We start from the raw sequence: 21,154 nt of genomic DNA, 5'->3' as shown, positions 1-21,154 counted from the left end.
TCTGACTGGTGTGAGGTGATATCGCATTGTGGTTTTGATTTGTATTTCCCTGATGCCGAGTGATATGGAGCACTTTTTCATGTGTCTGTTGGCCATCTGGATGTCTTCTTTGCAGAGATGTCTGTTCATGTCCTCTGCCCATTTCTTGATTGAATTATTTGTTCTTTGGATGTTGAGTTTGCTAAGTTCTTTATAGATTCTGGACACAAGTCCTTTATCTGATATGTCGTTTGCAAATATCTTCTCCCATTCTGTCAGTTGTCTTTTGATTTTGTTAACTGTTTCCTTTGCTGTGCAAAAGCTTTTGATCTTGATGAAATCCCAATAGTTCATTTTTGCCCTTGCTTCCCTTGCCTTTGGCGTTGTTCCTAGGAAGATGTTGCTGCGGCAGAGGTCGAAGAGGTTGCTGCCTGTGTTCTCCTCAAGGATTTTGATGGATTCCTTTCGCACATTGAGGTCCTTCATCCATTTTGAGTCTATTTTTGTGTGTGGTGTAAGGAAATGGTCCAGTTTCATTTTTCTACATGTGGCTGTCCAGTTTTCCCAGCACCATTTATTGAAGAGGCTGTCTTTTTTCCATTGGACATTCTTTCCTGCTTTGTCGAAGATGAGTTGACCATAGATTTGAGGGTCTATTTCTGGGCTCTCTATTCTGTTCCATTGATCTATGTGTCTGTTTTTGTGCCAGTACCATGCTGTCTTGATGAGGACAGCTTTGTAATAGAGCTTGAAGTCCGGAATTGTGATGCCACCAACTTTGGCTTTCTTTTTCAATATCCCTTTGGCTATTCGAGGTCTTTTCTGGTTCCATATAAATTTTAGCATTATTTGTTCCATTTCTTTGAAAAAGATGGATGGTACTTTGATAGGAATTGCATTAAATGTGTAGATTGCTTTAGGTAGCATAGACATTTTCACAATATTTATTCTTCCAATCCAGGAGCATGGAACATTTTTCCATTTCTTTGTGTCTTCCTCAATTTCTTTCATGAGTACTTTATAGTTTTCTGAGTATAGATTCTGTGTCTCTTTGGTTAGGTTTATTCCTAGGTATCTTATGGTTTGGGATGCAATTGTAAATGGGATTGACTCCTTAATATCTCTTTCTTCTGTCTTGCTGTTGGTGTAGAGAAATGCAACTGATTTCTGTGCATTGATTTTATATCCTGACACTTTACTGAATTTCTGTATAAGTTCTAGCAGTTTTGGAGTGGAGTCTTTTGGGTTTTCCACATATAGTATCATATCATCTGCGAAGAGTGATAATTTGACTTCTTCTTTGCCGATTTGGATGCCTTTAATTTCCTTTTGTTGTTTGATTGCTGAGGCTAGGACCTCTAGTACTATGTTGAATAGCAGTGGTGATAATGGACATCCCTGCCGTGTTCCTGACCTTAGTGGAAAAGCTTTCAGTTTTTCTCCATTGAGAATGATATTTGCGGTGGGTTTTTCATAGATGGCTTTGATGATATTGAGGTATGTGCCCTCTATCCCTACACTTTGAAGAGTTTTGATCAGGAAGGGATGCTATACTTTGTCAAATGCTTTTTCAGCCTCTATTGAGAGTATCATATGGTTCTTGTTCTTTCTTTTATTGATGTGTTGTATCACATTGACTGATTTGCGGATGTTGAACCAACCTTGCAGCCCTGGAATAAATCCCACTTGGTCATGGTGAATAATCTTTTTAATGTACTGTTGAATCCTATTGGCTAGTATTTTGTTGAGTATTTTCGCATCTGTGTTCATCAAGGATATTGGTCTATAGCTCTCTTTTTTGGTGGGATCCTTGTCTGGTTTTGGGATCAAGGTGATGCTGGCCTCATAAAATGAGTTTGGAAGATTTCCTTCCATTTCTATTTTTTGGAACAGTTTCAGGAGAATAGGAATTAGTTCTTCTTTAAATGTTTGGTAGAATTCCCCCGGGAAGCCATCTGGCCCTGGGCTTTTGTTTGTTTGGAGATTTTTAATGACTGTTTCAATCTCCTTACTGGTTATGGGTCTGTTCAGGCTTTCTATTTCTTCCTGGTTCAGTTGTGGTAGTTTATATGTTTCTAGGAATGCATCCATTTCTTCCAGATTGTCAAATTTATTGCCGTAGAGTTGCTCATAGTATGTTCTTATAATAGTTTGTATTTCTTTGATGTTAGTTGTGATCTCTCCTCTTTCATTCATGATTTTATTTATTTGGGTCCTTTCTCTTTTCTTTTTGATAAGTCGGGCCAGGGGTTTATCAATTTTATTAATTCTTTCAAAGAACCAGCTCCTAGTTTCGTTAATTTGTTCTATTGTTTTTTTGGTTTCTATTTCATTGATTTCTGCTCTGATCTTTATGATTTCTCTTCTCCTGCTGGGCTTAGGGTTTCTTTCTTGTTCTTTCTCCAGCTCCTTTAGGTGTAGGGTTAGGTTGTGTACCTGAGACCTTTCTTGTTTCTTGAGAAAGGCTTGTACCGCTATATATTTTCCTCTCAGGACTGCCTTTGTTGTGTCCCACAGATTTTGAACCGTTGTATTTTCATTATCATTTGTTTCCATGATTTTTTTCAATTCTTCTTTAATTTCCCGGTTGACCCATTCATTCTTTAGAAGGATACTGTTTAGTCTCCATGTATTTGGGTTCTTTCCAAACTTCCTTTTGTGGTTGAGTTCTAGCTTTAGAGCATTGTGGTCTGAAAATATGCAGGGAATGATCCCAATCTTTTGATACCGGTTGAGTCCTGATTTAGGACCGAGGATGTGATCTATTCTGGAGAATGTTCCATGTGCACTAGAGAAGAATGTGTATTCTGTTGCTTTGGGATGAAATATTCTGAATATATCTGTGATGTCCATATGGTCCAGTGTGTCGTTTAAGGGCTTTATTTCCTTGCTGATCTTTTGCTTGGATGACCTGTCCATTTCAGTGAGGGGAGTGTTAAAGTCCCCTACTATTATTGTATTATTGTTGATGTGTTTATTTGATTTTGTTATTAATAGGTTTATATAGTTGGCTGCTCCCACGTTGGTGGCATAGATATTTAAAATTGTTAAATCTTCTTGTTGGACAGACCCTTTGAGTATGATATAGTGTCCTTCCTCATCTCTTATTATATTCTTTGGCTTAAAATCTAATTGATCTGATATAAGGATTGCCACTCCTGCTTTCTTCTGATGTCCATTAGCATGGTAAATTCTTTTCCACCCCCTCACTTTAAATCTGGAGGTGTCTTCGGGCTTAAAATGAGTTTCTTGGAGGCAACATATAGATGGGTTTTGTTTTTTTATCCATTCTGATACCCTGTGTCTTTTGACAGGGGCATTTAGCCCATTCACATTCAGGGTAACTATTGAGAGATATGAATTTAGTGCCATTGTATTGCCTGTAAGGTGACTGTTACTATATATGGTCTCTGTTCCTTTCTGATCTACCTCTTGTAGGCTCTCTCTTTGCTTAGAGGACCCCTTTCAATATTTCCTGTAGAGCTGGTTTGGTATTAGCAAATTCTTTCAGTTGTTGTTTGTCCTGGAAGCTTTTAATCTCTCCTTCTATTTTCAATGATAGCCTAGCTGGATATAGTATTCTGGGCTGCATGTTTTTCTCGTTTAGTGCTCTAAAAATATCATGCCAGCTCTTTCTGGCCTGCCAGGTCTCTGTGGATAAGTCAGCTTCCAATCTAATATTTTTACCATTGTATGTTACAGACTTCTTTTCCCGGGCTGCTTTCAGGATTTTCTCTTTGTCACTGAGACTTGTAAATTTTACTATTAGGTGACGGGGTGTGGGCCTATTCTTATTGATTTTGAGGGGCGTTCTCTGAACCTCCTGAATTTTGATGCTCATTCTTTTTGCCATATTGGGGAAATTCTCCCCAATAATTCTCTCCAGTATACCTTCTGCTCCCCTCTCTCTTTCTTCTTCTTCTGGAATCCCAATTATTCTAATGTTGTTTCGTCTTATGGTGTCACTTATCTCTCGAATTCTCCCCTCGTGGTCCAGTAGCTGTTTGTCCCTCTTTTGCTCAGCTTCTTTATTCTCTGTCATTTGGTCTTCTATATCACTAATTCTTTCTTCTGCCTCATTTATCCTAGCAGTGAGAGCCTCCATTTTTGTTTGCACCTCATTAATAGCTTTTTTGATTTCAACTTGGTTAGATTTTAGTTCTTTTATTTCTCCAGAAAGGGCTTTTATATCTCTCGAGAGGGTTTCTCTAATATCTTCCATGCCTTTTTCGAGCCCGGCTAGAACCTTGAGAATTGTCATTCTGAACTCTAGATCTGACATATTACCGATGTCTGTATTGATTAGGTCCCTAGCCTTCGGTACTGCCTCTTGTTCTTTTTTTTGCGTTGAATTTTTACGTCTTGTCATTTTGGCCAGATAAGAGTAAATGAAGGGGCAAGTAAAATACTAAAAGGGTGGCAACAACCCCAGGAAAATATGCTTTAACCAAATTAGAAGAGATCCAAAATCGTGAGTGGGGAGAAAGGGGATAAAAAAAGGTTCAAAAAGGAAGAAAGAAAAAAAAAGAACAAAGAAAAGAAAAAAAAAAGAAAAGAAAAAAATTTTTTAAAAAAAGAAAACACCTGAGAAAAATGTAAAAAAGAAAAAATATATATATTAGATAAACTAGTAAAAAATCGTTAAAAAAGAAAAAGGTAACAGTTAAAAAAAAAAAAATTTACCCGAAGGCGAGAAGAAAAAAAAAAAAAATGAAAAAGAAAAAATTAAATTAACTGCAAGACTAAAAAAATCACAGGAAAAAAGCCATGAGATCCGTGCTTGGCTTTCTCCTCCTCTGGAATTCTGCTGCTCTCCTTGGTATTGAAACCGCACTCCTTGGTAGGTGAACTTGGTCTAGGCTGGATTTCTTGTTGATCTTCTGGGGGAGGGGCCTGTTGTAGTGATTCTCAAGTGTATTTGCCCCAGTCGGAATTACACCGCCCTTACCCGGGGCCAGGGTGAGTAATCCGCTCGGGTTTGCTTTCAGGAGCTTTTGTTCCCTGAGCGCTTTCCGTAGAGTTCCGGAGGATGGGAATACAAATGGCGGCCTCCTGGTCTCCGGCCCGGAGGAGCCGAGAGCCCAGGGCCGCACTCCTCAGGGCGCCCTCAGAGAACAGCGCCCAGTCACTCCCGTCTGCCTGACCTCCGGCCGCGCTCCGAGCTCACCGAGTCTGCGACCGGTTCAAGGTCACCCCGAGCTGGGAGCTTACTGTCGGCTCTGTCTCTGTAGCCGGCTTTCCCGTTCCAATACCCGCAAGCTCTGCAACACTCAGACACCCCTAATCCTTCTGTGACCCTGCGGGACCTGAGGCCACGCTGACCCCGCGTGGGCTTCGCCCCGGTTTAGCCTCTGGAGCGATGTCCCTCAGCAGAACAGACTTTTAAAAGTCCTGATTTTGTGCGCGGTTGCTCCGCTGCTTGCCGGGAGCCGGCCCCTCCCCCCGGGGTCTATCTTCCCGTCGCTTTGGATTCACTTCTCTGCCGGTCCTACCTTTCAGAAAGTGGTTGTTTTTCTGTTTCCAGAATTGCTGTTCTTCTTCTCTTCGATCTGCCGATGGATTTTCAGGTGTTTGCAATCTTTAGATAAGCTACCTAGCTGATCTCTGGCTAGCTGAAGCAGTCTCAGCTTGCTACTTCTCCGCCATCTTGACTCCTCCCCTCTGACCCATTAATTTTTAACATCTTAATATAATTTTATTTTTTTCAGTGTTCTAAGATTCACTGTTTATGTATCACACCCAGTGTGCCATGCAATACATGCCCTCCTTAATAGCCACCACCAGGTTCACACATCCTTCATATCTCTCCACTCTAAAACTTAGTTTGTTTCTCAGAGTCCGCAGTTTCTCATGCTTCCTCTCCCACTCCAATTTCCCCAAATTACTCTTCCTTTCCTTCTTGTAATGTTCTACGAGTTATTCCTTATTCTCCACAAGTAAGTGAAAGCATATGATAATTGATTTTCTCTGCTTAACTTATTCCACTAAACATGATCTCCTCCAATCCAATCCATGTTTGTACAAAAGTTGTGTATTCATTCTTTTTTAATGGCTAAGTAATATTCAGTTGTGTGTATGTACCATATTTTCTTTACTATTCATCTGTTGAAGGTCATCTTGGCTCTTTTCATACTTTGGCAAATGTGGTCACTGCCATTATGAACATTGTGGTTCAGATGACCCTCCTTTTCACTTCATCTGTATCTTTGGGATAAATACTCAGAATTGCAATTGCAGGGATATAGGATAGTTCTGTTTTTAGTTTTTTGAGGAATCTTCATACTTTTTTTCAAAAATGACTGCACTAATTTGCATTCCCACCATCAGTGTAAGAGGTTTCCCCTTTCTCCACATCTCCAACACATTTTGTTTACTCTCTTATTAATTTTGGCCATTCTAACTGGTGTAAAGTGATATCTCAATGTGGTTTCGATTTGAATCTCCCTGATGTCTAGTGATGATGAACATTTTTCATGTGTCTGTTAGCCATTTTCATGTTTTCTTTGGTGAAGTGTCTGTTCATGTCTTCTCCCCATTTTTTGACGTGATTATCTGTTTTTTTGAGTGTTGAGTTTGAGTTCTTTATAGATCTTGGGTATCACCCCTTTGTCTGTAGTGTCATTTGCGAATGTCTTCTCCAATTCTGTGGGTTGCATCTTTGTTTTGGTGACTGTTTCTTTTGTGGTGCAGAAGATTTTTATTTTGAATTCCCAAAAGTTTATTTTTTCTTTTGTTTCCTTTGCTTTTGGAGATGCATCTTAAAAGAGGTTGCTGTGAGTGATGTTAAAGAGGTTACTGCCTATATTCTCTACGATTTTGAAAGATTTCTGCCTCATGTTGAGGTCTTTTAACCATTTCAAGTTTATATTTGTATATGGTGTGAGACAATGGTCGAGTTTCATTCTTCTACATATAGCTGTCCAGTTTTCCCAGCACTATTTATTGAAAAGACTGTCTTTTTTCCACTGAATATTTTCCCTGCTTTGGGTACACAAAATAATGGATAGCCAAAACAATCTTGAAAAAGCAAAGCATAACTGGAGGAATCACAATTCTGGGGGGAAATGCCTCTCTTTAACAACCGATGTTGGGAAAAGAGGACAGATAATGCAGAAGAGTGGTACTGGACCACTTTTTCATAATACACACAAAATAAATTCATAATGGACAAAATACCTAACTGTGAGACAGAGAACAATCAAAATTCTAGAGGATAACAGAGACAGCAATGTCTTTGATTTCAGCCACAGCAACATCATACTGGACACATCTCTAGAGACAAAGGAGATAAAAGCAAACATGTACTATTGGGATTTCATTGAGATAAAAAGTTGCACATGAAGGAAGCAACCAAAAAAGCTTAAAGACAACATACGCAATTGGAGAAGATATTTGCATATATTTTATCAGATAAATATTAGTATCCAAGATGTATAGATGATTTATCAAATTCAACAGACAGAAAACAAATAATCCAGGTAGGAAATGGGCAAAACACATTAATTGATTTTTTTTTCTCAAAGACATAGATACAGCTAACAGACATATATAAAGATGCTCAACATCACTCATCATAAGGGAAACACAAATCAAAACTACAATGACACATTATCCCCACAACATTCAGTGTTGCTACAATTAACAACTCAGGAAACAACAGATGTTGGCAAAGATGTGGAGGAAGGGGAATCCCCTTACAATGTTGATGGAAATGTAAACTAGTGTAGCCACTCTGGAGAACAGGAGGACAGTTTCTCAAAAAGGTTAAAAATAGGGGAGAGAGGGCAAGATGCCAGAGAAGTAGAAGAACCTGTCTCAACCCTTCCTAAAGTGAGCTAGTTATCTACCAGAAAACTCTGAACACCCATGAAGTCAGTATGAGATAAGTGGGAGCTCATAATAACCCTAAGAAGGTGGCTGTGGACATGCTTTTCTAGTAAGAGGTTGCAGAGGGGGAGTCTGTGTGCTCTGGACCACTCAGAGGGATGGAGCAGATTGAGGATATTCTCTGAGATGGAAGACTGGGTGCAGTATGCTTTTCTTTAAACCTACAAAGAGTCATGAAGGTAAAAAACAAAATCAAAAACAAAAACAAACAAACAACCAAAAAACCCTCCAGGGAACAAAAACCTGAAAAACAAGTTTCAAAAGAGCCAAGCCCCTTGTAGGTAGCAAGAGTACTCAACCCAAGCAAAATTGCCTGAAAAACAATGTGGCAAGCCCGTCCCCCAGAAAGCCAGCAAGAAAAAAAGAAAGAAAGAAAGAAAGAAAGAAAAACTAGAGGACAATGACCAAGAGTCCCCATAGAACTGTAAAACCCCGATGTCAGGGCATAAGAAAGTATTAACCTCCGGGTATTGCTCTAAAACCTGTATATTTCATAGATACTTCTTCTATTTTTAATTTATTTTCACTATTCTCCTTCTTTTTATTTTTTAAGCTATTACCCATTAGAAAAAAGGATCAACAGAAAAAATTTTCATAATAATCATTTAACTTAAACGTTTTTATATAAAGATTTTTAAATTTATTTTTATTTATTTTCAGCATAACATTATTCATTATTTTTTCAGCACACCCAGTGTTCCATGCAATCCGTGCCCTCTATAATACCCTCTATAATACCACCACCTGGCTCCCCCAACCTCCCATCCCCTGCCCCTTCAAAACCCTCAGATTGTTCTTCAGAGTCCATAGTCTCTCATGGTTCATCTCCCCTTCCAATTTCCCCCAACTCTCTTCTCCTCTCTAACTCCCCATGTCCTCCATGCTCTTTGTTATGCTCCACAAATAAGTGAAACTATATGACAATTGACTCTCTCTGCTTGACTTATTTCACTCAGCATAATCTCTTCCAGTCCCGTCCATATTGCTACCAAAGTTGGGTATTCATCCTTTCTGATGGAGACATAATACTCCATAGTGTATATGGGCCACATCTTCCTTATCCATTTGTCCGTTGAAGTGCATCTTGGTTCTTTCCACAGTTTGGCGACCATGGCCAAACATTGGGGTACAGATGGTCCTTCTTTTCACTACATCTGTATCTTTGGGGTAAATACCCAGGAGTGCAATGGCAGGGTCATAGGGAAGTTCTATTTTTAATTTCTTGAGGAATATCCACACTGTTCTCCAAAGAGAGTGCACCAACTTGTTTTCCCACCAACAGTGTAAGAGGGTTCCCCTTTCTCCACAACCCCTCCAAAACATATTGTTTCCTGTCTTGCTAATTTTGGCCATTCCAAAAGGTGTAAGGTGGTATCTCAATGTTTTCTTTTTTCTTAATTTATTATTTTTATTTTCAGCATAACAGTACTCATTATTTTGCACCACACCCATTGCTCCATGCAATCCATGTCCTCTATAATACCCACCATCTGGTACCCTGACCTCCCACCCCCTGCCGCTTCAAAATCCTCAGGTTTTTTTCAGAGTCCATAGTCTCTCATGGTTCACCTCCCCTTCCAATTTTCCCCAACTCCCTTCTCCTGTCTCCCCATGTCCTCCATGCTATATGCTCCACAAATAAGTGAAACCATATGATAATTGACTCTCTCTGCTTGACTTATTTCACTCAGCATAATCTCTTCCAGTCCCATCCATGTTGCTACAAATGTTGGGTATTCATCCTTTCTGATGGAGGCATAATACTCCATAGTGTTTATGGACCACATCTTCCTTATCCATTTATCCGTTGAAGGGCATCTTGGTTCTTTCCACAGTTTGGCGACCATGGCCATTGCTGCTATAAACATTGGAGTACAGATGGCCCTTCTTTTCACGACATCTGTATCTTTGGGGTAAACACCCAGGAGTGCAATGGCAGCGTCATAGGAAAGTTCTATTTTTAATTTCTTGAGGAATCTCCACACTGTTCTCCAAAGAGGCTGCATCAACTTGCATTCCCATCAACAGTATAAGAGGGTTCCCCTTTCTCAACATCCCCTCCAGCACATGTTGTTTCCTGTCTTGCTAATTTTGGCCATTATAACTGGTATAAGGTGATATCTCAATGTGCTTTGAATTTGAATCGCCCTGATGGCTAGTGATAATGAACATTTTTTCATATGTCTGATAGCCATTTGTATGTGTTCATTGGAGAAGTGTCTGTTCATATATTCTGTCCATTTTTTCATATGATTGTCTGTTTTGTGCATGTTGAGTTTGAGGAGTTCTTTATAGATCCTGGATATCAAGCTTTTGTCTGTACTGTCATTTGCAAATATCTTCTCCCATTCCGTGGGTTGCCTCTTTGTTTTCTTGATGGTTTCTTTTGCTGTGCAGAAGCTTTTGATCTTGATGAAGTCCCAGAAGTTCATTTTCGCTTTTGTTTCCTCTGCCTTTGGACACATATCTTGAAAGAAGTTGCTGTGGCTGATATTGAAGAGATTACTGCGTACGTTCTCCTTTAGGATTGTGATGGATTCCTGTCTCACATTGAGGTGTATTTGAAACTCCCTGAGGTCTACTGATGATGAACATTGTTTCAAGTGTCTGATAGTTATTTTTATGTCTTTATTAGAGAAGTGTCTGTCCATATATTCTGCCCATTTTTTTTATATGATTGTCTGTTTTCTGTGTGTTGAGTTTGAGGAGTTATTTATAGATCCTGTATATCAACCTTTGTCTGTACTGTCATTTGCAAATATCTTCTCCCATTCCATGGGTTGCCTCTTTGTTTTCTTGACTGTTTCCTTTGCTGTGCAGAAGCTTTTGATTTAGAGGAAGTCCCAAATGTTTATTTTCACTTTTCTTTCCTTTGCCTTTGGAGAAATATCTTTAAAGAAGTTGTTGTGGCTGATATCAAAGAGATTACTGCCTATGTGCTTTTCTAGGATTCTGATGGTTTCCTGTTTCACATTGAGGTTTTTTATCCATTTTGAGTTTATCTTTGTGTATGGTGTAAGAGAATCGTCATGTTTCATTCTTCTACATATAAATGCCCCATTTTCCCAGCACCATTTATTGAAGAGACTGTCTTTTTTCCACTGTATATTTTTTCCTCCATTTTCGATGATTATTTGCCCATAGAGTTGAGTGTTCATATCTGGACTCTCTCCTCTGTTCCCCTGGTCTATGTGTCTGTTTTTATGCCAGTACTATGCTGTCTTGGTGATCACAGCTTTGTAGTAAGGCTTGATCAGGTAACATGATGCCCCCCATTTTATTTTTGTTTTTAAACATATTCATAGTGATTCGGGGTCTCTTCTGATTCCATATGAATTTTTGGATTATTTGCTCCAGCTCTTTGAAGACTACCAGTGGAATTTGGATCTAATGGCATTAAAAGTATAGATTTATCTATGCAGTATAGACATTTTAACAATATTTATTCTTCCGATCCAAGAGCAAGGAATGGTTTTCCAGCTTTTGTGTCTTCTTCAATTTCTTTCATGAGTGTTCTGTAGTACCTCGGGTACAGATCCTATACCTCTTTGCTTAGGTTTAATTCTAGGTATCTTATGGTTCTTGGTGCTATAGTAAATGCAATTGATTCTCTAATTTCCCTTTCTGTATTTCCATTGTTAGTGTATAAGAAATCCTCTAATTTCTGTACATTGACTTTGTATCCTGCCACGTTGCTGAATTGCTGTATAAATTCTAGTTGTTTGGGGGTGGAGTCTTTTGGGTTTTCCATATAAAGAATCATGTCATCTCCGATGAGAAAGAGTTTGACTTCTTCCTTGCCAATTTGGATACCTTTTATTTCTCTTTGTTTTCTGATTGCTGTTGCTAGGTCTTCTAAAACGATGTTGAACAAAAGTGGTGAGAGTGGGCATCCCTGTCGTGTTCCTGATCTCATCGCAAAAGTCTACAAGCTTTTTCCCATTCAGGATGATATTTGCTGTGGGTCTTTCATAGATAGATTTGATGAAGTTCAGGAATGTTCCGTCTATCCCTATATTTTGATGTGTTTGAATCAGAAATGGATGCTGGATTTTGTCAAATGCTTTTTCTGCAATGATAGAGAGGACTATGTGGTTCTTCTCACTTCTCAAATAATTTGTTCTATCTCATTGATTAATTTGCGAATCTTGAACCATCCTTGTAGCCCAGGGATGAATGCCACCTGGTCATGGTGGATAATCTTTTTAATGTGCGGTTGGATCCTCTTTGCTAGGATCTTGTTGAGAATCTTAGCATCCATATTCATCAGTGATATTGTTCTGAAATTCTCCTTTCGGGTAGCGTCTTTGCCTGGTTTGGGGATCAGGGTAATGCGGTTTAATAAAAAGAGTCTGGAAGTTTTCCTTCTGCTTCAATTTTTTGAAACAGCTTCAGGAGAATAGGTGGTATTTCTTCTTTAAAAGTTTGGTAGAATTCCCCAGGGAATCCGTCAGGTCCTGGGCGCTTGTTTTTGTGGAGGTTTTTTATCACTTCTTCAATCTCGTTACTAGATATCTGTTTATTCGGATTGACAATCTCCTCCCGCTTCAAATTTGGGATTTTATAGTTTTCCAGGAAAGCATCCATTTAATCTAGTTTCCTTTGGATATTGGCATAAAACTGTTAATAATAACTTCTGATGATTGTTTCTACTTCCTTGGCATTAGTTGTAATCTCTCCCTTTTCATTCACAATTTTATTAATTTGGGCTTTCTCTCTTTTCTTTTGGATTAGTGTGACCAACGGTTTATCGATCTTATTGATTCTTTCAAAAAACAGCTGCTAGTTTCATTGATACCTCCTACTGTATCTCTGTCTTCTACCTCGTTGATCTCAGCTCTAATCTTGATGATTTCCGTTCTTATGTGTGGAATTGGTTTGATTTGTTGTTGATTCTCCACTTCCTTAAGGTGTAGAGACAGCTGCTTTGTTCTGGATTTTTCAATTTTTTTTTAGAGAGGCTTGGATGGCTATGTATTCCCCCCGTAGGACCGCTTTTGCTGTATTCCATAGGTTTTGGACCAAAGTGTCTTCATTCTCATTAGTTTCCATGAGTTGTTTCAGTTCTTCCTTGATCTCCTGGTTGATCCAAGCATTCTTAGGCAAGGTGGTCTTTAGCTTGCAGGTGTTTGAGTTCCTACTGAACTTTTCCTTGTTATTGAGCTTCAGTTTCAAAGCATTATGATCTGAGCATATGCAGGGAATCATCTCAGTCTTTTGGCATTGGTAGAGTCGTGATTTGTGACCCAGTATATGGTCTATTCTTGAGAAGGTTCCATGTGCACTTGAGAAGAATGATTATTCTGTGGTTTTAGGGTGGAATGTTCTGTATATATCTATGGTGTCCATTAGTCCAATGTGTCATTCAATGCACTTGTTTTTTTATTGATTTTCATCTTTGATGATCTGTCTATTTCTGAGAGATGCATGTTAAGAACTCCTACTATTAATGTATTCATATCAATATGACTCTTTATCTTCATTAACAGTTTTCTTATGTAATTGGCTGCTCCCTTATTGGGGCATAGATATTTACAATTGTTAGATCATCTTGGTGGATAGTCCCTATAAGAATGATGTAGTGTCCTTCTGAATCTCTTACTACAGTCTTTAGTTTAAAATCTAATTTGTCTAATATGAGAATCGCTACCCTGGTCTTTTTTTGAGGCTCATTGGCATGAAAGATTCTTCTCCACGCTTCACTTTCAGTTTGGGTGTATCTTTAGGTTCAAAATGGGTCTCTTGTAGATAATATATGGATGCGTTCTGTCATTTTATCCAGTCTGCAACCCTGTGACATTTTATGGGCGAATTTATGCCATTCACATTGAGAGTAATTATCAGTAGATACGTTTTTATTTATATCATGTTACCTTTGAAGACTTTCTTTCTGTAGATTGTCTCTATATATCTGTTCAATGCTATAATTAGGATTTTTCCTCTTTTATAGGAACCCCCTTAATACTTCCTGCAGTGTTGGCTTGGTGGTTGCTTAGTCTTTTAATCCATGCCGTCCTGGAAACTCTTTATCTCTCCCTCTATTTTGAATATCAGTCTTGCTGGATAAAGTATTCTTGGTTGCATGTTCTTCTCATTTAATGCCCTGAATATATCTTGCCAGCCCTTTATGGCTTGCCAGGTCCCTGTGGATAGGTCTGATGTTATTCTGATGGGCTTTTCTCTGTAAATAAGGAGCCTCTTTGTCCTAGCTACTTTCAAGAGATTATACCTACAATTATGACTCCAGAATTTGACTATCAGGTTCCTTGTTGTTTTTTGGAATATATAATCTTGGGTGGAGGGTTTTTGGCCTCTAGTACATGAGTGCTGGTTCCATTCATGAGATTGGGGAAATTATCTTGAAACTTGTTCCACTATATCTTCTAGACTTCTTTCTTTCTTCTCCCCTTCAAGGGTTCCAATAATCCTGACATCGGAATGTTTCATGGCATCATTTCGTCCCCTGATTCTGTTTTCCTTGCTTCTAAGCCTTTTGTTCCAGGCTTCCTCCTGATCCTTTCTATCTGTTCGGCTTCCAGGTCCCTAATTCTATCTTCTGTCTCAGTTACCCTAGCTTTGAAAGAATTTAGATTAGATTTGAACTCATTGAGAGCATTGTGAACCTCAGCCATGATAGCCATGGTAGCTTTTAACTCCACCCTAACATTGTGAAGATCATCTCTGGTTGCTTTCATCTCAGCCCTAATCAATTCCTTTTGGTCATCCATGGCTTTCTCCAACCTAGCTATTGCCTGTATAACTTTTAGCCTAAATTCTCTTTCTGACATATTGTCTATGTTGATAGCCATTAACTCTTTTGCAGAATGTCCATCCTCTGTGTTTTTCTTCTGTTGTGCATTTCTCCTCCTAGTCATTTTGGTGAGAGATGACTGAACAAATGTAGCTGGATATATTGACCAAAGTACAGTCAAGGTGCACCCTGGTCCCTTCTGAGTAATCAGGATTCCCCACCCATACGAGAACAAAAGAACAGAAAAAGAACAAAAGGGGGAAAAAAAGGAAAGAGAGAGAGAGACAGAAAAGAAAGGGAAGATGAAAGAGAAGATTCAGCCCAAATGGGCCCCAAGGTAAAATTTTTGAAGTATACAAAGAAAAACAGACTAACAGAAAGACTGATAAAAGTATATGACAAAAGAAAAAAATATATATATAAAAAAAATATATATATATATGAAATATATATAAAAATATATAAAAATATAAAATATTATATAATATATAAAAATATACATATAAAATATATATAAAAATGTATAAAATATATATTTTATATATAATATATATTAAATATATAATATATATTATATAATATATATTATATATAATATATAATAAATATATATTTATAATAAATAAATTTATATTTAAAATATATATAAAAATATATAAAATATATATTTTATATATATTTAATAATATAAATAATAAATATATATTTATAATAAATATATATATATAATATATAATAAATATATATAAAATATATAATATTATATTATATAATATATAATATATATATTGAATATTCATATATATTCATATATTTGAATATATAAATATATATATAATTTTTGAATATTTATATATATTATATATATAATATATATAATAAATATATATTTATAATAAATATATATATAATATATAATAAATATATTTATTATATATTATATATATATTTATTATAAATATATATTTATTATATATTATTAATTATTAATTATATATATATATAATATATATATATAATATATATTATATATTATATTTATAATAAATATATATATAATAAATATATATTTATAATATATATTTATTATAAATATTATTAAATATATATGAAATATATATTATATATATTTTATATATTATATATGTATTCATATATATTTTTATATATATTATGTATATACAATATATATTATAAAATTATAAATAATAAATATTATAAATTATAAACATTATATAAAATATATATTTTATACATTTTTATATATATTTTATATATATATTTTATATATTATATAATATATATTTTATATATTTTATATATATTTTATATATATATTTATAAATAAATTTATAAATTTATATATTTATATAATTGTAAATTTATAAATTTATTTATATATTTATAATGTTATAAATATTTAAATATTTATTTATTTATAATATATTACAAATATATAAATAAACTTATATTTATAAATTATATTTATATTTATAAATTATATATATAAATTTATATTTATAAATATAAATTTATATTTAAATATAAATAACAATATAAATAAATATAAATATTTATATTTATAATATAAATTTATATTTAAATATTTATTTTTTTATAATATATTATAAATATATAAATAAATTTATAAATTTATAATTATATAAATATATAAATTTATAAATTTATTTAAATATATATATAATATATATAAAATATTTATAAAATATATAAAATATATATTATATAATATATAAAATATATATATAAAATATATACAAAAATGTATAAAATATATATTTTATATATAATATACATAATTAATATATATAACATATATTTATTATGTATATTATATATAAAATATATATATTTTATAAAATATATATTATATAATATATAAAATACATATATAAAATATATAAAAAAATGTATAAAATATATATTTTATAAAATATATCTATTTTATATATAATATATAATTATTATATATATTATATATAAAATAGATATATTTTATAAAATATATATTTTATATATTTTATATATATTTTATATATATATTTTTTCTTTTGTCGTATACTTTTATCAGTCTTTCTGTTTGTTTTAAAATATATAATATATAATATATATATATTTATATATATATAAAATATATTTAAAAATATAATATATTTTTAATATAATATATATTATATAATATATATTTAAAAATATATATTATATAATATATATTATATAATGCATATTATATTAAAAATATATTATATTTTATAATATATTTTATATATATATAAATAAATATTATATATATATATAAATAAATATAATATATTTATATATATATTTTATAATATATTTTATATATATATAAATAAATATTATATATATATAAATAAATATAATATATGTATATATATATATAAAATATAATATATTTTATATATATTATATATTATATAACATATTATATAATATATAATATATATTTTTAAATATATAAAATATATTATATTTTATAATATATTTTATATATAAATAAATAAATATATATATATATACAAATAAAGGAAGAAGCTCCCCAAGAAGAACCCCAAGTGTAAGATTTATATACTATCAGAACAAAAACAAAAACACAAAAATAGTGGTGGAAGAAAAAGTTGGGAAAGTGGTTATAAATTCTCAGTGTCGGGGAGCAAGCTTGTTTTGATTCTTTCTGGATGTATCTTGATATCTTTGACTCAACTTTTTTAAGATAAAGAGGGATTAAAAATTTGTTTACCTATAGGGTAGTATTGATTTGGGAAAAGGGATTACTTTGAAGTTTAACTCTATATGAATACTAGAAAATAAAAATAAAAAGGAATAAAATAGACTAAAATAAACCTGGTGATTCACAGACCTGTACCCCTGGGTTAAAAATATATGTTATAAAAAATAAAAAATTTAAAAACTAAACTAAAATTTTAAAAAAATATTCAAAAAATAGAAAGCCAACGAAAAACACAGGTGTATGCTTCAAAAAGTTCAGGTTAGAAAGTTATTATGGAATTTGATGTTCTGGACATCTCACTGTGGTGGTAAATAGGTTAAAAAATATATATATATATATAAGAAAAATGAACCAGAATAGTGGGGACTAGTTAAAAATAAAAGTTGTCCTATGAAATAGTGGTGGTTGTTTTCTTGTAGTCTTTTTTTTTCCTTTCTTGGTTGGTTTTCTGGGGCAGAGGCCTGTCACATGGAGTTTTCAGTCAATGGTGTTTCCTGAGTTAAGTACCCCTGCCCTCCTCAAGGGGGTGGGCTCTGAGGAAACTTTTTTTTTTTCAGGTTTTTGTTCTCTGGCATTTTTTAATGTTTGTTCACTTTTTTTTTCCTCTCACCTTGACCACTTTTGATGGTTTTTGTAGTTTTAGTGGAAAACAAACTGCACCCTGACCTCCCTCTCAGAGAGAAGCCTCAGTCTGCCTGCAGAGCCCAAATAAGTTACCCCTTGGCTGCTGGAAGAGCAGGCTCCAAGTCTTGGTCCCTGGGGACACAGGATCTTTTGCTTTTATCCAAAACCACAGCAGTGGCAGCTGTCTGGGCAGCTCCAGATGACCAGAAAGGTTCCAAGCAGCAATCACACACTGAGATTATCCCGCTGGCCTGGGCTGGGAGTGCCTGGTCTTTCTGGGTCTAACAGTGCCCGGCTTCTGGGCACCTCTTTCAGGGGAGGCTGTGGGTCATGGGCACATCTCAGGTTCTGATAACAGGGTGCAGGTCTGAAAGTACCAGGCTGGGCCTTCACGCACTTCTTTCAGGGGAGAGTTTGGGGTGTGCGTCTTAGGCTCTGAAACAATGGCTGGGGTCAAAGATCGCTGACTGGGACTTTGTGTCTCTCTCAGGGGAGGGTGGGGGTGCACCATCTCAGGCTCTATAGCAGGGCTTGCACGTTCTGTCATCTCACGAGTCTCCCAGCCCCTCACAGGAGCCGGACCCCACTCGTTCTCAGACGCACTGGCAGCTAAGGGAACAAGACCTGGTTTCTCTGCCATACTCTCTCTGGCTCAGCACCAGGGGAGGCTGTCCTGGGACCAGGGACTTAAGCTCCTGTCCCTACTCGCCCTGATTCCCACAGTCCTCCCCCTGACCCTGCAATCCTTTGCTCTTTTGGAGTGATTTCAACCAGGCTCCAAGTTAATGCTGGTCCCCAGATGCAGGGCACTCTCATTCATATTACGGGTATTACTTTCCAACTATTCGTCTCTGGTGGCTCCCTCCCCCTTTTGTTTATCTTCCGATATCAGTTCACCATTCCCACTCTGCTTTACCTTACCACTGGTGTCTTCTGTCCTTGTAAAGATCCAGATGTGTATAATTCTGATCTCAGGTTGATTTCATGGGTGATCAGAATTCTTCCATATGTAATAAGCTCACTTTAGGGTACAGGTAAAAGGCGCCTCCTCCTACTTCCCCGCCATCTTGTCCCACCTCAATTTAAACTTTTTTGATACATATACCTGTGTTTTTCTTTTGCCTTTTGATTTTTTAATATATATGCAGAGATAAGATTCAAGGTAATCTTATTTTCCCAATCAATACTACCCCTATATATAAGCTGGTTTTAATCCCACATTATCTCTGGAAATTTAAGTCCTTTAATAACTATATCAAGATATAACTAGGAAGAATCAAAATACACTTCCCTGCCCACAATGAATATTTATAACTGCCCTCCCATCTTTTTATTCTGTCAGTGTTTCTGTTCTTTGTTTGTTTGTTTGTTCATTTGTTTTTTGGTTCTGAAATTATATAAATCTTGTACTTGGGGTTCATTTTGTCTGGATTCTTTTTTTTTTTTTTTTGGTTATAACTTTGTTAGTCTTTTTGTTTGTCCATTTTTGTCTGTGTACTTTTTAAATATTACCTTTGGGGCCCATTCTGGGTGGGTCTTCTCTCTCTCTCTTTCCTGTTTCTCTTTCTCTATCTCTCTTTTTTTTTCTTTCTTTTTGGTAGGGACTCTCCCAATTGCTCAGAACTGTTCCAGGGTTCTCCTTACCTGGATGATGGTTGATACATTCTGCTACACATCCCCTTGATCATCCCTCACAAAAAAGACTAGGAGAGGGAATTCCCAACAGAGGAAAAACTCAGATTATGTGTCCTCTCTAGCAGAGCTATTGGATATGGACATAAACAGTATGTTGGAAAGGGAATTCAGGATAACAATTATGCAGGCAATGGGTAGGTTTGAGAAAACCATTATTGACAATATGGAATCAATTAGGGAAGAAGTGAAAGCCACCAGGGAAGAAGTTAAAAATGCTATCAATGAGCTCCAATCTAATCTAAATTCTCTAAAAACTAGGTAACTGCAACAGAATAAATAGAACTAGTGATGTAGAATACAAACTGAGAGGGAAAAGTGTCAGGAAGAAGCCTGGAACAAATAGCTTAGAAGCCATGAAGCAGAATTAGGGAAATAAATGACACCATGAAACCTTGGAATTATTAGGATCCCTGAGAGGGAGGATAAAGAAAGAACACTGGAGGATATAGTTGAACAAATTCTCCATTAAAATTTTCCCAATCTGGTGAATTGAACCAGCCTTTGTGTTCTAGAGGCAGAAAGGTCTACTCCCAAGATTATAGAATCAAGAAAGGCCTCAAGACCCCTTACTGTGAAAATGATGAATCTTAATTTTAGACAGGACCTCTTGAAAGCAGCTAGGGGGAAGAAATTCCTTACATATATAAGAAAGCCCATCAGAATAATGTCAGACCTATCGGCAGAAACCTGGAAAGCTAGAAAGGGCAGGGAAAATGTATTCAGGGCACTAAATGAGAAGAACATGAGGCCAAGAATAATTTATCCAGCCAGACTGACATTCAAAATGGATGGAGAGATAAAGAGCTTCCAAGACCAGCAAGGTTTAAAAGAATATGTGATCTCCAAGCTGGCACTACAAAAAATATTAAGAAGGGGTTTACAAAAGAAGAAAGAACCAAAAAGTGTAATAGAACAGAAATTTATTGAGATAATCTATAGAAATAAGAACTTCATGCAAAACATAATGTCAATAAATACATATCTCTTGAAAATCACACACAATGCTAATGGTCAAAACACTTCCACAAAATGACACAGGGTTGCAGGTTGGATAAAACAACAGGAGCCATCTATATGTTGTGTATAAAAGACCCACTTTGAACCTAAGGCTACATCCAGACTGAAACTGAATGGTTGGAGAAATACCTTTCATGCCAATGGGTCTCAAAAAAAAAAATCAGGTGAAGCAATTCTCAAATCAGATAAATCAGATTATAAACTAAAGACTATAGCCAGAGATAAAGAAGGACACTACATCATTTAGAAAAGATCTATTCATCAAGATCTAACAATTATAAATATTTATGCCCCCAATATAGGAACAGCCAACTACATAAGACAACTTTTAATCAAGATAAAGGGCCATATTGATATGAATACGTTAATAGTAGGGGATTTTAACATGCCACTATAGACAGATCATCCAATCAGGAAATCAATAAAGA

Source organism: Mustela nivalis (assembly GCF_964662115.1).
Source record: "Mustela nivalis genome assembly, chromosome: 3".
In the NCBI taxonomy this organism is placed as follows: Eukaryota; Metazoa; Chordata; class Mammalia; order Carnivora; family Mustelidae; genus Mustela; species Mustela nivalis.
This window is presented reverse-complemented; position numbering follows the sequence as displayed.